We start from the raw sequence: 6,214 nt of genomic DNA, 5'->3' as shown, positions 1-6,214 counted from the left end.
AATCATTTTACACTGAGACAACATCTCCAATCTCACTACATGCTCCATCACAACTTGATGTCCAGATTGATCTTGTGACAGAAGTTTCTTGAACAGAAGAAGTGACAAAAGAAGATTATTAACCACATTTTCAGGAAAATGGACATTTACTAGGAGTAGTTTTCTTTTCCTTTTTATCTTCTTCTTTTTTTTTCTTTTTTTTTTTAACTATATTGACTAAATTGAACAATTAAGTTTTATGGCCTACCAAAATCAATTCGCTTCCTGGTGTCAGATAATTATCAAAAATGGGAAAAGTAGAAAACCACTGATAGATACCAAAACTTCATAAAAACAAAACTAAATAGCAAACCACAGAAACCAATTTGGCAGCATTTTTTGAAGAGAACTCCCAAAGTGATGCTTCAAAGCAACAATTTTCATTTTATATCATTTACTACTAATTTTGACTAACACAATGGCACCATCTAGTTATCAATTTAAAGGACTGAGAATTCTCTGGGAATTACTTTGATCTCAAATGGACAAGAAACTCAGGAATCTGGTTCTTCATTTCCCCGAGAATCTGAAATGATCATGTGAGTTTGAGTATTTGACTAAAGATGTCACAATGCTTAAACTGTGGGAAGCTGCATTTCATCACCACCACACTGCTGAAAGCGCAGTAGCCTAACATAAGAGGAAGAAAAAAACACCAATTGTGGAAATAAGGAGATGATCTGAGTGCACACTCAGTCAACTCCAGAGTCAACTCGATAAGCCAATAGTAAAAATTTATGCACTATAAATATTTTACAGATGTAATAACCAAAGTCAATCATTGCATCAGAAAGAGAAAGGATTGTACCAGCTCCAATGGCATATACATTCTTGAGACCACCCATGACTCATGAGTTACCAGGTCACCATTGTCCCATATAATTAAATTTGGCTGCCTAAAAAATCTTCCAAGTGCGTTCCACCATTTCTCGGGTCCACATATCAAAGCATTCGCGTTTTCTCAATTGTAAATATGTGCAATATTAAGTCCACAAAGATACAAGGTGTTTTCAATTGAAACTCCAACTGCAAATAATAGGTGTCACATGAGCAAAAAGTAACACTAATGAAGAAGCTACCAAACACAAATACTCCGAGGAAAAAAAAAGAACAGACAAAAAAAAAGAAATAAGAAATAAGTGGATGAATTCATGAAGTAAAAAAAGAGCAATTAATTCATTCTGGACTGGATTCTATACCAGTTGAGTGTTGTTGTGTATGATTTTTGAAGTTCCATGTCAACCATATATGTCATAGCCTTGTCGCTTTCGCTATCAACAATACAGAACAGGTGAAGAACCAAAGTCACTTGATCAGGTTGCTAATAATATTTGCATGTAAGAGAAAAATTAATATATTTCAACATTTAATCTAACTGGATATTAACAAAACAAGACGGCACAATCATTGGGGAAAAAATGGAAAAATGTGCATACAAGTACATACATGTAATATAAAAAGCAGTTAGAGCAGAATTTAAACCTTCAAAGATCTTCCATTAGGATCTTGTATATACCCCATACAGATTTTGACTCAGGAATAACTATATCTAGAAGAAGGAAATATCTCACTGCTCTGTAGCCAGTTAGGATGAACTAAAGGCATGAAACCATGCTTATTTTCATAAATCTATATGTAGTGAAACCTCAATCAATCAGCTAAGAAGAGGTAAGTGTAACCAAACCAATAAAGGTAAAAAACTCTTTTTTGGTAACTGAGAAATCTTAGAGGGCCAGCAGTGCACGGTTCGAAACTCGGTAATAATGGGCCTGCCCCTCTACCCTTCTCTACTTAAATATCAGCTTGTATCTGTGACAGAGTTTGACCACGTGACATGCGCCAAACGACACATCACTTATTGCACTCTTACCACTAGACTAAAGATCTGGAGGCATAAAAGTCAAGTACTCTTAACAACAAAATTTATATTAAGCAATAATTATTAAGTATCAGTTCTTTTTTTTAAGGTGTTGCTGAAAGGCGAACTGCTCATAATGCTTGCAGTACATAGCAAAGTCACAAATTCTTGCTTTGTACGCCCAAATTAAAAAACCCTAATTATGATAATTGAAACCAATAATGCCGCAAATTCATGAGCACTAACATCAACATCCATATATTTCCAAGTGTAATCATAACCCTATTAATTTGAACAAAAATTAACATATAAAGGGGTAAAATTTCGAATCTTACCTTGAGAAGAAAATCTAAGATGACCAATTGATGCCGACAGAGGTGACAAACAGTTCTTTCATCTCCTAGAACGTACTTTTTATAGCAGATGCAGGTGAACGGTGCTGGTGACGAGCAGACCGGTTCTTTCTTCTCCCAGAACGATTCTTTTATTCTTGTGTGTGTTTTGATGAGTTTTGATCAACGACATTTTCGAGGACGAGGGGGTGGGTTGGAAAAAGAAAAGAAAAAGAGGGAAAAACTAGCACGTAACTTTTTATTGATTAATTAATTTTAACGACTGGCTGTTATGCTTTTTTATGACAGAAAATTATCCTCTCGTTAGTATTTTGCTAAAAATTGGCTTTAACGACTGGAAAAAAAGTTGGTCGCTATAAATGTATTTACAACGATCGGTTTCATGCCCTTCATTAAAAAGTGGTCGTTAAAAGTCATATTTCTTGTAGTGAAAGGACGTCAGTACGGAAAGTGTACTGAGTATGTAAGCCATGAATAGTAATAGCATAATAGAGAAACAATGAAACATGAGATGAAGATATAAACTTCTTAACCTTTAAAGAAAAACACATCTATGCATATCATATATACCATCATCGTTAGCCCGCATCTAGGTAACCATCATAACGCCGGCCACTAGTGGTGTCATGTCTAGCCTTCTAGGAACGGTGTAATCATATGCAGCCCACCTTCGCGGTGACATGTCCGGCCCATCTAGGCACGGTGTAATCTCATCATCACATACATCTCATAAAACATGCGTTAGAACTCTAATACAAACTATAACTCTATCGGGGTGACGTAAGGTCGAGGACCCCCGATTTCCATTATGGAGTAATTATAATCATCATACCTCACCTTGAAGGAACTAGCATCATAGGGTGGGTTTAGCAACAATGAATAACATCAAAGAATCTTATAGGGAACATTAGCTTCGTGGCAATATCATTTTGTAAGCTTTAGGGTCTTTAGGCTTAGACTCATCATCATCATTATCATATTCGTAACATAGCATGAGCCTTAGCATCTTTATAAACTTTGACTCATATTTTTCGAAATGTAAGAAGGTCATGGAGAATAAGAATAGTCATGTCATAAGAATCATGCCTTTGAAAAGAAGGGACTAGCCTTACATACCTTTACATTTCGCTAACTTTATCAGTTGAATGCTTCCCTCCAAAATTCACGTTCATACATTCAAAAGAGTTCGTACTAAAATTAGATAATCGAAAACATACTTAAGCTTAGGCTAGGGCTAACGAAAATTGGGTAACATCTCCTTTATGTCGATTACTTTCCCCCACATAATAAGCAACTCCCAACATCAATAACAACACCCACAATATCTTAATGAACAACTTCATCAAGCTAGACATTATTAAATGCTCAACATTCCCTATCAAACTCCTTTATAACCCTAACTATAGCACCATACCGTATCCGTCCTCATACAATGCCTCTACAACATCTTTAATACTATTTATAGCAAGATTATACTCATTACATATCAAGAACTATTATTCAAGTCAAGTCATGATTCAAGAATATCATTATTTTCATATTTGCACTCCATATTCTCCCCCTTTCCATAATCCAAGTCTTTCTACCCCTCAATACTCTCAATAATATGAAATAAACATAAAACTCACCTTAATCACTTGGTAATAAGACTTGAGTCACTGTACTCCATTAGAATAAAATCCTCCACTTTCATGCCAAGGAAATTCTTACTCTTCACAACCCCTAATAGGCTTCCTAGTACATGAATCTCTTAGTCTTTGCTTCTGATCTTGGTTTCTTGGTATAGATTTGTTGTAAAAATAGAGGGAGGGTTTTAGAGGATTCTAGAGAGATATAGGATCTGTTTTTGGGAGAAATAATGAAATAAAACATGGAATCTTATATTTATAACCAGGGCTGGAAAGTTCCTGATCCACAGGTCAGCGAGCAGGGTCGACGGTCATTGACTTGTCGACGGTACGTTGAAATGCCCCGTTGAACTGTCGCTTGAGATGTCTGATTGCAGAACCTCATCGACGATACCGGACGACGGCTCGCCGACGTGTCGACGGTCGTCCCTTGGGTCGTCGACGCTGACTGGTTTCAGCAGTTTTCGGAACTGCTCCAATTTGCTCCGATTCGATTCGTTTCACTTGTAATTCCCTCGTAATGTCAAGAATGCATACTTATACTCTTGTACACATACAAGGTAAAATATCTCATATCCAAAACTCTGGTGTGGATTACCGAACCGAAGGTACACACCACCAATAAGACAAAATCTCCTTGCAATAAAATGGATGGTGTAACATTTTCCCCTCTTTAAAAACATTCGTCCTCGAATGTTAAGCTCTCGGGAATTATACCAAAAATTTGCCTGAGTTTCTGCTGTAATATGGCACTACCATCATGTCACAACAGCCCACAATAATAACGCCTCACAGGGCTACAACACAATAACGAGAAATTATGTCCATACACAACCAAAAGCATAAAAAGAAAGTATGCATACCTCATAATATTGATGTTTCATCTTGAATCTCTCCCGGGGGTTGAAATAAGTGCGGGTACTTGAACTTCATGTTTTCCTCTGCTTACTAAGTCATTTCCTCTAGATTATTGTTCCGCCACAAGACCTTAACTGAGGCTACTTCTTTGTTTCTGAGTCTCTGTACTTGCCTAGCTAGTATAGCAATAGGTACCTCCTCATAAGTCAACCTTTCGTCACTTGGACATTATCTATTGGTATGATTCTAGTTGGATCTCCAACACACTTACGGAGCATTGATACGTGAAGAACCGGATGGACTGATTCAAGGTCTGTGGGTAAGTCCAATTCATATGCTACTTGGCCTACCCTCCGGATAATCTTATAAGGTCCAATGTATTGAGGACTTAGCTTCCCTTTCATACCAAATCTCATCACGCCCTTCATCGGTGATACCTTCAAGAATACCCAATCATCAACTTGGAATTCTAAGTCTCGTCGAGGGTTGTCCGCATAAGATTTCTGATGGCTTTGGGCTGTCAATAGTCGGTCTCGGATAACCTTGACCTTTTCCGCAACTTGTTGAATCCACTCAGGGCCTATTAGCTGTACCTCTCCTACTTCATACCACCCAATTGGGGATCTACACTTTCTCCATATAAAGCTTCATACGGGGCCATCTGAATACTTGAATGGAAGCTATTGTTGTATGCGAACTCAACGAGAGGTAAGTGGTCATCTCAACTACCACCGAAATCTAGCATACATGCCCGTAACATATCTTCCAAGGTCTGAATAGTGTATTCAGCTTGCCCATCAGTTTGTGGATGAAACGCTGTGCTAAGCCTTACCTGAGTACCCAAACCTTCTTGAAAGGACTTTTAGAATTTAGCTGTAAATTGTGCTCCTCTGTTAGTAATAATGGACACCGGGACACCATGAAGTCGCACAATCTCCTTAAGGTGCAACAGTGCATAATCTTCTGCCGAATATGTGATTCTGACTGGAAGAAAATATACCCATATGGAATCATACTTTCTTCTGGAATGAGGCAACCCTACAATGAAATCCATGTTGATCACTTCCCATTTCTAGATTGGAATCTCCATAGCTCGCAATAATCCTCCTGGCTTTGGATGTTCGATTTTTCACTTGTTGGAAATTTGGGCATTGAGCTATAAATTCTGCTATGTCCTTCTTCAGTCCATCCCATCAATATATTAACTTGAGATTGTGGTACATCTTTGTCGCTCCTGGGTGAATAGAATACCGAGAGAAATGAGCTTCTTCTAGAATCCGATGACGTAGTCCCGCCACATTCGGAACGCATAGCCTGTCTCGGTACCTAAGAGCTCCATCTGTAGAAACTCCAAACGGTGACTTCTATTTCTCATGAAGTGTATCTCTATAGTGACTAAACTGAGGATCTTCATATTGACGCTCCTTCACTTTCATATCTAAGGAGGAAACAGTTGGGTTGCGAATACCAATTCCCGC

The 6,214-nt window shown here is 37.9% G+C and overlaps 1 long non-coding RNA gene across 1 annotated transcript; it reads right to left on the bottom strand.

Annotated features, from left to right (window-relative positions):
* Positions 1–289: 289 nt before the first annotated feature.
* Positions 290–2,408, bottom strand: LOC132605040 (uncharacterized). Its single transcript, XR_009568982.1, has 3 exons — positions 2,233–2,408; positions 1,239–1,310; positions 290–1,065 (listed from the first exon to the last, which is right to left on the bottom strand). It is a non-coding gene; the product is annotated as an uncharacterized LOC132605040 (long non-coding RNA).
* Between the last annotated feature and the right edge of the window lie 3,806 nt (positions 2,409–6,214).

This window comes from Lycium barbarum, chromosome 8, assembly GCF_019175385.1.
Source record: "Lycium barbarum isolate Lr01 chromosome 8, ASM1917538v2, whole genome shotgun sequence".
Taxonomy (NCBI): Eukaryota; Viridiplantae; Streptophyta; class Magnoliopsida; order Solanales; family Solanaceae; genus Lycium; species Lycium barbarum.
The sequence above is the reverse complement of the archived record's forward strand: the minus strand, read 5'-3'. Positions and strand labels throughout refer to the sequence as shown.